The sequence below is a fragment of the Watersipora subatra genome, chromosome 4 (genome assembly GCF_963576615.1).
Source record: "Watersipora subatra chromosome 4, tzWatSuba1.1, whole genome shotgun sequence".
Taxonomy (NCBI): Eukaryota; Metazoa; Bryozoa; class Gymnolaemata; order Cheilostomatida; family Watersiporidae; genus Watersipora; species Watersipora subatra.
The window spans coordinates 47,876,713-47,886,893 of NC_088711.1; positions in this window are offsets into that span (position 1 = coordinate 47,876,713).

Below are 10,181 nucleotides of genomic sequence, written 5' to 3' on the forward strand. Positions count from 1 at the left end.
AAAATAGTTTGAATGTTAACATCTACTAATATAGCAGTTCAAAAGAACACTTGAAGTCAGAGGACACTGCGGAAGATGATGATCAGTCTGAAGACTCTGAACTGAGTCAAAATGAAAACAGCAATCAAAACACAACTGGCCAAGAAAACGACACAAACTTTAATTTTTTTCGTGGTAAATTTGGTTACTGGATATATTATGAACCATCTTTGCTTATTCAATTTGTTTTTAAATTTGTAGCTGCTAAATTATTACTACCAAACTTATAAATTTGCAGGTTTAAAGCACATCGTTTAATAGCATCATTGTCGCTATGTAAACTTTATAACTCCATTTCTATATTGCTTGTAAAAAGCCAGTTTTGGTTGCAAACTGTAGCAAACATATCAATGAGTGCAATGAGCTTTTATTCAACATTGTTAAACATAGATATAAAAATAAATTCAAATATACATGTAAAAGAATGAAGTGAAAACTGAAGCTTCACCAAATTGAAGCAAAAGCTCTAAGATATTTGTAGGTTGGTTGCAAGTAATAGGTATCAGCTTTTGGAGAGATTTCTTAGCTTCTCAATGCATATTTATTTAGAGAATAATGACAAATAGAAGGTAAGTTATAGCAGCTTTTATGCAACTCATAACTAATGTCATACTCTGTCATAAATGTCATACTCATAACTAAAACTGTGCAGCTAATTAGCTTGTGTGAAGAGGCTTGTGTGAAGAATAAGTGAAAAGGCTGCGCTCACCTCGGTGCTCAGAATCATGATAGCTAGAAAGTTGCATGTCAAGAACTGCATCACATAGCAGTGACTCGGCAGTAGTCCGTAATGAAAATGAATTTTTACAATTTAGTCTACTTGTCTTGGCGCCCTTTTGATGCGTTGTATCACTTTGTCCAAATCACACCGGATTGGCTCGTGCAATGTTTAGGTCACACTCAATCTCCATAGTGATCCGGTTAATATGTTGTCTTGGCTGGCTAAGAGTAATACCACACCGCGGATAGTCCTGGCTCTTTGGTGCTGGCTGCCCAGGTTGCTGTTCCGGAATTATTTTGCTTTTTCCCTTGGCGTTTCTAGTCTAGGAATTCACTTCAAAGACTCTTAGCGTCCAGCTTTAAAGTAGGAACTCTATCACTTCTACTGACCAAAATTTCATGTTCCAACAAGCTCGTCTTGCTCTTTCCATGTTTGGACCCTTCTTTTGCTCTACTGCCGCTGGGACTTGGCCTAAACTTTTTGGCTAGGCTTTAGCTACTCCTGACTCTGTACTGGCCACTAGCCTAATCATCCAGCAAGCTACTAAGCAAGGTTTTAATTTTAGACCTAAATTTTATAAAATTTAGAATTTCATAACGCACCAAGTTTAGATGTTTTTATTGATGATGAACTCAGTTTTAATAAGCATGTTGATAAAATGATTGTAAACTTAAATGCTGTGCAGATTTTGATAGGGAAGCATCAAGTCCTGAGCAATGATAAGTTGTGTACACCTTATTTGGATAACATTAGCTCTGTTATAAGCCATGCTGTAGCTGCCTGATTTGTCTCAAACTATATGCCACTATGCCAGCAATGAGAGACTAAAATTATATTGCCTCAGCTAGAGGATGTATATTGATTTATTTGAACATACCTAAATTGGCTAGTTTGTTTTGTGATTCTTGAACAAAATGTCCATATTCTTAAGATTTTAAATAAAAACTTGTACCCACTTTTGAGTCATTCATTTTAACAACTCTAGAAATTCCTCTTGTGTAAAACAAGTTTTCTAAACAGAACTCTGCAGGACTACCCAAAAACTTTGCCAATTTTTTTAAATGTTCATGATATACTACAACAATGGCTTCTAGTACAGTTTTAGTTATAATTTAACAATACTGTAGAGCTCATGCATTTAATATCACTTTGTCTGTGTATGAGCTTAGACAATGGAATGAAATTATTGTTCTCATATTCTGAACTTAGTGTATGCACACATCATTGCAGTTTTTCTACCAAAGTTTTATGCTTTTGTGGTATATGCAGTGGTAAATAAAAAAAGGAATCGGTATCCAAGTTATTTTGCAGAGAACAAAAAGTTAGACATTGCTTTTCACTTTGTGATTGTGTTCCAGCACGCAATACATTCAGTGTGCTATTCTCGATTGCTGTAATTTGTTTTGATTTTAAATCAGAGACTGGGTGTTGGTTTATTGTGTACTAGAGTGAGAGAATAAGATTGTGTTAGAACATCAAATTTTCAGCCTTTTTTTTCCTAAAATTTAATTTCTATTGCTTTCTGCCATTGCTGGATATAACAGACATTGCAATCAGTGTGCTGTATATTTGACAAATAATACAGCAAGCAGGCTATTAGTAAACTATTTTAACATTTCAGCTTGCCTGCACATCATTAGAGTTTCCTAGTACAATGTATACGTTCAACATATACGCAGTTGCTAGTGCAAAAAATAACCTGGAAGTTGTTTTTATAGGAAGCAAATCGTTAGCATTTCTTTTCAAACTTTTAATGTCTTTTCTGGAAATTAATTCATGTGGTTTACTGTTAGTTTCGCAGCTATGTTGCTACTTTAGGACTGTATTATCTTTTATAACTAAAGTCTGTAGTACTGAAATAGTGTGTCTTCAAGTGGGAAATACATGTAAAATAGTGTTATAAAAAATCAGCAAAGTTCAGACCTCAATCCATAAAGTAAATTTTGCATTGTTTTATGATAAAGCTTGCAATAATTGCCACAGCTCTTGTAAAACAAGGAACAATAATTTTTGTTAATCAATAAATGCTATATGAAGTTTTACTGTTTATTTTGTTGACTACATAAATGAACATCAAGACTCCTATGTTTGCAAAGGTTTGCAATAACAACTAATAATACAAAACACAAAGACAGTTTGATTTTGATACAATAGATTAAATGTGGTTATCTCAACTTTTTAACATAAAACAAAAATTGTTTTGAAACGGCTTTTAAGTGGCACAACCATAAAATTTAGCCTGAAAATAACTAACATCAATGGGTAACATGATGAAAGCAGAGATCTCACAGACTTTACCCTTTCTGTGTGATTCTTATGGCGTGTCTTGAATGGAAGTAAATGACTGGAATTGCTCAGGCTCAATAGGTTGATCACTAGCTGGCTCATCACCAGTAGGTTGAGCAGGTGCTTCAGGTGCTTCAGGGTCAGCAGGACCTTTAGAGGCAACAAGGGAAGCTGGCTCTTTAGGAACAATTGGAATGTCATCAGCCTTTTTTTCTTCGGGAGCAATGCTTGACTTTTTTTCATCTGTATGATCGGAGGTCAAAATTGGTTCATTTTCCATTGGCACTTTCGATTGAACAGGGTCAGCGGGTGCTTTAGCATCACCAGACTTTTCTATATTAGGCACCTTTGAAACATCTTTAGCAACTTTAGGAACATCTTTGGCTTCATCTGATTGAGGTTTGCTTTTAACAGGGTCAGATTTGTTTTTCTTTTCTTCAGCTTTTAGCTTACGCTGTGCTCTAATAAAAAGCAAAGTTTAATTGTACATAACCGAATAATTACTTTTGCGGTGTCTCATAATGAGTGATTAAACTAAAAGAGTTTCTCAAAAGCTTAGGCAAGATTATTGCAGCAGGGAAGGTCTTGCATACAATAGTCAATGTCCGCTTTAAAATAACAATAAATGTTTTTCCATTTTTAGCTTTCTTTTAGAGTGTTGATGACTATCAACGTCAACAAACATATGCCATTTATACATAACTGACTTTTAACGGAGAGGGAAAAATTCTATGGCCATACATTTTTAATTGTAACATATATCTTTCTCTCTGAGTACATTAATATGAAAAACTTTTAAAAAAGGTACATGGCCGTAGTTTATAAGTTTAGCTGATTTCTTGTCAAGATTCATAACCTTCACAGCAAGGAGTACTACTTCAAGGTAAGGCAACTTCAAGGTAAGGCAACTTCAAGGTAAGGCACTCATCTTAAAGATACACAGCCTATTGCGAAAACTAAATAAAACTAATTTGAAATTATGAGGTTATAATTACCTAACCTCTCATCTAACCATTGTTACATTAGTTGAGTTATTATACAAAAGTAATCCAGATTTGTAAAAGGGTTTTGCATCAACCGTTTTTCTGTAGTTTTTCTTGTTCAGTCGTTTGAAATTTGAGCTGAAAAGTTTCCTCCACGCAATTTTTTCACTTGTTTTGCTCTATTTAGTATGCATGTACTGCAGCATTTTAAAAAAGCCACAGGTGTTAAGAAAGCTATGCATTCACAAAAGGAGTGGGTAATTTAACCAAACTAGCACAAATTATACAGTTAAACTATGATAATGCCTTCATTCCATAGTTTGTCACTTTGTTTAAATACTTACTTTGCTTTCTTTTCAGCAGCCTTTTTCTTTTTAAGTTGAGCATCTAAAATTGACCAATGACACTTCTACATCAACTTACACAAATGGGCTTAGCTTGCTGGCAAACGAGTTGATGAGCCGTGAACTTTTTCATGTGTAAGCAATAAAAGTGACTGGTTGATCATTGATCAAATTTGTCTGTAAATTTTGCTGACGGCATACAAAAACAAAAAAGAAATTATTTATGGTTAATAGTACTAGAAATACTAAAGAATATCTGCAGGTAATCAAAGTCACTAAATATTTAAACTTTGGGCGTAAATATTTTCTTATAATAACCTGTAACAGGTAGATGTTTGGATAAAAAGTCTTATGATTAGATTGTTTAGCTCTTAAAAGAGTTGAAAACTTCTGAAATAGTCTGTGTTTAAAAACTCTTACTTTGCATTGCAAGCCTTGCAGTGTGGCTCTGCAAAGTGTTTCCATATGGCAACAAACCGTGTGGTGCGGCTTCTGTAAGTTTTATTCAAAATTTTTATAATTAGTTATTAGTTGATTAATTATCTTATGTAATTATTGTAATAATTATTGTTTTAATTTTTTAAATTTCTATTTGTGATTAAACAAAATAAAACAATCATTTGTCTGCTGTGAGCCAACAATCACATGTTTTCAACCAACCCTGAGCTTTGTTTCACTTTTTAAAGCCCTTTAATTGTTTGATAGAAGCTTCTTCTTCGAGATGGCAAGTCGTATTAGACGCATCACAGCTACAGGATTTTTCACAAATTGTACATCAATTGGCTTCTGACAATCATCTATTGTGCAACAGTAGTAATTACAGCGACTATTTATTTTTAACAGTAATAAGAATGACATAAGCTGCAGTAATAGTAATAACTCGTCTGACTCAGAACATGCTCCACTTGTTATCTATGATAGCCGAGAAGAAGCCAAAAATGTGTACAAGCTCATTTAGCAACAAATTTGTGATTATTTTCTATGGCTTCATCTGGTATAAAAACTTTACGCTGATTAATTTGGTACAGAAATATTTTATATGGACTGGGTGGGTCAAAGTTTGTGACAACTTATATGAGCCACTGTCATATATTGTTTTTTAAGTATGTAATTATGTCTCAGTAAAGAACTAGCTTAGTAGCGCAAAAGCTAAGATGGTTTTTAAATTGACTGGAGTGATTTATAATGAAACATAGTCAGCGTGAGAGAATGCATCATAGGCCCTTACGCATTTAGTGTCAAACCATTTGCAAAAATTATCTTTCAGAATTATATTTTGAAAGAATCGCAATTTATAAGTTTTCATATGCTTTGCTCTTTATACTTGCAAGTATTGGCAGATAAAGCTGATTATTGCTTTGCCGATGTGTGAACATTTTTGTGTACATTACAGATAGACATGATAACTATGCTATTGTATTTTAGCATATAAATCTTTTTTATTAGCACCGCGCCAGCTACAATATTTATTAAAACTGACAAGCTTGAACATTGGTAAATCAGTTGTTTACCCAAAAATTATTTTTGAGCCTTTAGAAAATTGTTTTTATTATGTTGGTGGTCAAACATTTAATTTTGCAAAACCCTTACTTTGCTCATTTGTTGAAACTTTGGTTTAACATAAAGAAGAGCAGATACCAAAAAACAGAATTTTAATTCAACTATTGCATAAAATTAATTAAAAAGAAACAAAAACTTTACTTTAAATTCAAAGTTTTTACAGATAAAATTTGCTTGATAGCTTTAGTTTAAGCGTAATCGATATAGATTTCCCAAATTTTGAGCACACTTCAAAAGTTTTTAGTTTTGTGTTGTCAGAAATCCCAAGTTTTTTGCTCATGTTTGATGCTTTGATGCTAGATTGATGCTTTCAGAGAGTTGACAGTTGACAACTTTATTAATCTTCTAGTTTTAATGGCTAACTGCTGCCTTTTTTTGTTTTGTTTTATTATTGCTGTATGGCCTAATTTGAAAAACAGTCGTATTTTGGAAATGAAATTATTACCAATAAAGTACTATATATATATATATATATATATATATATATATATATATATATATATATATATATATATATATATATATATATATATATATATATATATATATATATATATATAGTACTTTGTGAATATATATATATGTATATATATTATACATGTATATATATATATCGTACATATAATAAAAATCATATTATATATGTTATAATAAATATATTATATATATTATATACATTATATATAATGTATATATAATATATGTATATTATAATATATAACATTTGCATATTTTTAAAAGTTATGTAGTTTTTCAAATAAAAAACCTGACCAAAAATTAAAAATTGCAAAAATTTAGAACATTACATAAACTAAATTTATTTCAATTTTTTTATGATTTAATATAGATCAGTGGCTACTTATACCGCGATTCTCCCCTTTCTTGCACGGTGAAGTCTATGATACCATGGCTTTGTTTTTAAGTCATATTTATAGAGAATCTTTTAATATATAAAATTGTGTTTATAAAATATAATATATAATTATAATATATATTTAGTAGTCACTATTACTATCAGCCTGTCTCTCTAGTAATTTTGGTCTGAAAGGCCTTTTTGACCTTTCACTTATGTCTATCACATTCATCGTACGGCAAGCTACTTAGCGTTGAGACAATTACTGAGTTTTTGTATGCTCTATTTATTCTGCTACCAAAAATAATTGAAACCAAATTATTTTACGAACACATTTTCTTCTCATCTACTTTTATTATTTAAATAATAAAAATAGATAGAAATAGATTTTATTATGTAAGTACAATAAAAAATAGTAATATGTTTTTATTATTAAGTTACTCATTTACTATTTATTGTTACTTATTTGTAAGGATATTAATTTACTGTTGATAAAATTATGTAAGTCTAATTATCTACATCAAGTAAACGTTTGATGTTAATTAAATTAGAGACTGCCAAATTAAAATTCATTCACTTGCAAAAAATTTTTAAACCACAATAACATTATCTTAGAGGTCAGTGTGTAATAAAATATAGTAAAAGTGATTATTTAGTATTGTGACTTTAAATAAGTTTAATTTGTAATAAATTACCTAAAAGTTTTTGGTAAGAGCTACATAAAATAAAAAAACGTCAAAATTAAAAAATGAATATTTTGTCAAACTCAAATATTAGTTTTTTTTAGTTACAAAAAATGGAATTTCACATTTTGCTGCAGCTAATTTTGTATTATTTTCATAATTTACTTCTTACTTCTTTTTTGTTGATCTTCTTCCCTGAGTTCCGTTACAAACTTCAGTGCAAGACCAACCACAATGGCAAGCATTATTCCACAGAAAATAAGGGCAAGGGTTGGATATAAGTCCTCAGGATCCTTTTCTGCATTTCCTGTTACTACAGCATGGATATAGATATACATTCACCAATTTATTTTGAATATGATACAATGTAAATTACAATATTAGTTTACCTAAATATCATAAAAGAACTTTAATGACATGCTTGAAAATGGAAAAACTAGATTTATCTTTTTGCTGCCAACAATACAATGAGTGTAAAGAGTACACTTAAATTATAATTATAGAGTGTACCATAGATATTCAGACTTGCGTCTCATGTTCCGCAGTTTAAAATATGATTATAGAGTGTACCATAGATATTCAGACTTGCGTCTCATGTTCCGCAGTTTAAAATATAATTATAGAGTGTACCATAGATATCCAGACTTGCGTCTCATGTTCCGCAGTTTAAAATATGATAATAGAGTGTACCATAGATATTCAGACTTGCGTCTCATGTTCTGCAGTTTAAAATATAATTATAGAGTGTACCATAGATATTCAGACTTGCGTCTCATGTTCCGCAGTTTAAAATATAATTATAGAGTGTACCATAGATATTCAGACTTGCGTCTCATGTTCCGCAGTTTAAAATATGATAAGAACTCTATGGTTTTTTGACTTGATGATGCATAAAAGTTAATTTCGGTTGGAACTAAGAGCAGTTAGATTGTGAAGCAATTAACATGCAAAATTTAAATCACTATTCAGAGCCTTTTTAAAAATGTAAGAATTTTTAGGATAGGATGGCTTTCTACTGTATCACGCCAAAAAGGTACCATTCGGTTAGATGTAAATTGAGATCTCTAATCAAGTTTGATACTATTTAAATACTAATTGAAACTTCATTTAGAGACTATATTAGCTGTGTGTAATGCAAATCTATTAAGGGATATATTTTTTACCTTATGCATGTAGTTCTAAAACAACAACTAGAGAAAACGATGACAAATATTAAACAAGTCAGTGTGGACAAGCCTGAAGTAGACATCGGTTATCAATGCAACACAAAAAGCCTAAAATATACATGTAGGCCAAACAAGCTTTTGTGTAGTTTACAAACCTTTGACGGTGTTATCTACAGAAAACAATAAGAATTTACAATATTTTGTAAGCGATACCAAACAAGTACAGCAGGTTAAAAAGTTATTTGAAACTCGGGTGTTTTTTGAAGTGGCTGCCAAGTTGCTTCAATATTTAATTGTAATTTCCAATAGAAATTTGCACAAATTCCATCGGATTAACTAGTTTTTTAAAACAATTGTTTCATAAATAATATGTTAAACAAATTTATTTTAGATCGCTGCTGAGTTTCATCGCATTTATTTGCTGATGCTCACAGAAACTCCAAATATTTGTATGATGGGCAGTTTATAGCTAACTAGCAAAGAAAGCTGCTCATTAGAAGCAAATGTATGAAAAAATAACAAGTTTTTTAAAGGCAAGAAAAAATGCATGTTTTTATTCAAAGTTTGAAATAGAACCTATGTGTTATTGACCCTCAAATATTATAAAATATGTTTTTAGTTGTAATCACTAATTTAACAGTGAAAATCTTTTTTTCAGTCTGGTGGTGTTACCGTCTGATAAATCCAGTTTGAATGTTATCTCAAGAATTCACTTTTTATATTATATGGATCATGTTCCATTATAAAATACATCATCAATTTGTGTTGCAGCACTGCTGTGTGATATCAGATGCTAACTGACAAGACCTTGAATATAATTCATTTTAATCACATATTTTGTTATATATCTGTAATTTTGTCACATATATATCTAAAAATTGGTATATTTTAGTAAAATTGGTATATAAATTTGTGGCTACTTTTTAGATATCATTTACAACTTTGAACTCCATAAAGTCACTAGAAATTCTTCTGTCATACAGCCCATGACCAAAGTGATATTGGAAAAAAGAAAGGGTACTAATGGTTGAGAAATGCAATATTAGCAGTTAAAAGGCACTGCAGTGCAATAGGAGAACTGCAATAGTAGCTGCAATGGTAGCTGTAATTTACTGTATTATGTACAACAAACAGCAATAATGAAAATAAAATATTATACATTCACATCTCTCTCCTGCAATAGGAGAAATACAATATTAGAAGTAAAATGGCAAGCTGCTGTGTAATATACGCAGTTTGAATGTTGGTTGTGTTGTTGCAGAATAGTTTTGACAGCGATCTGTAACCATGAAATGGGTTATAAAAGTGAAAAAATGGGTCATGATCACCGAAACCATGGTTAAGTCAGGTATGTGAGATTTAGAGTTATCTACACTAGCAGAAGGGAAAACTTCTCAGTTATTTTGCAAAAAAGAATTTGATTCCAGCTTAATTACAGCAGATTTTATGGTCAATAAACTGAATGCGTGTTTCCCATTAGTGCAAAAACATAGTTTTGAGAAAACTGGTGTTAAAGTTTGAGAAACGACAACCAATGCACAATTTT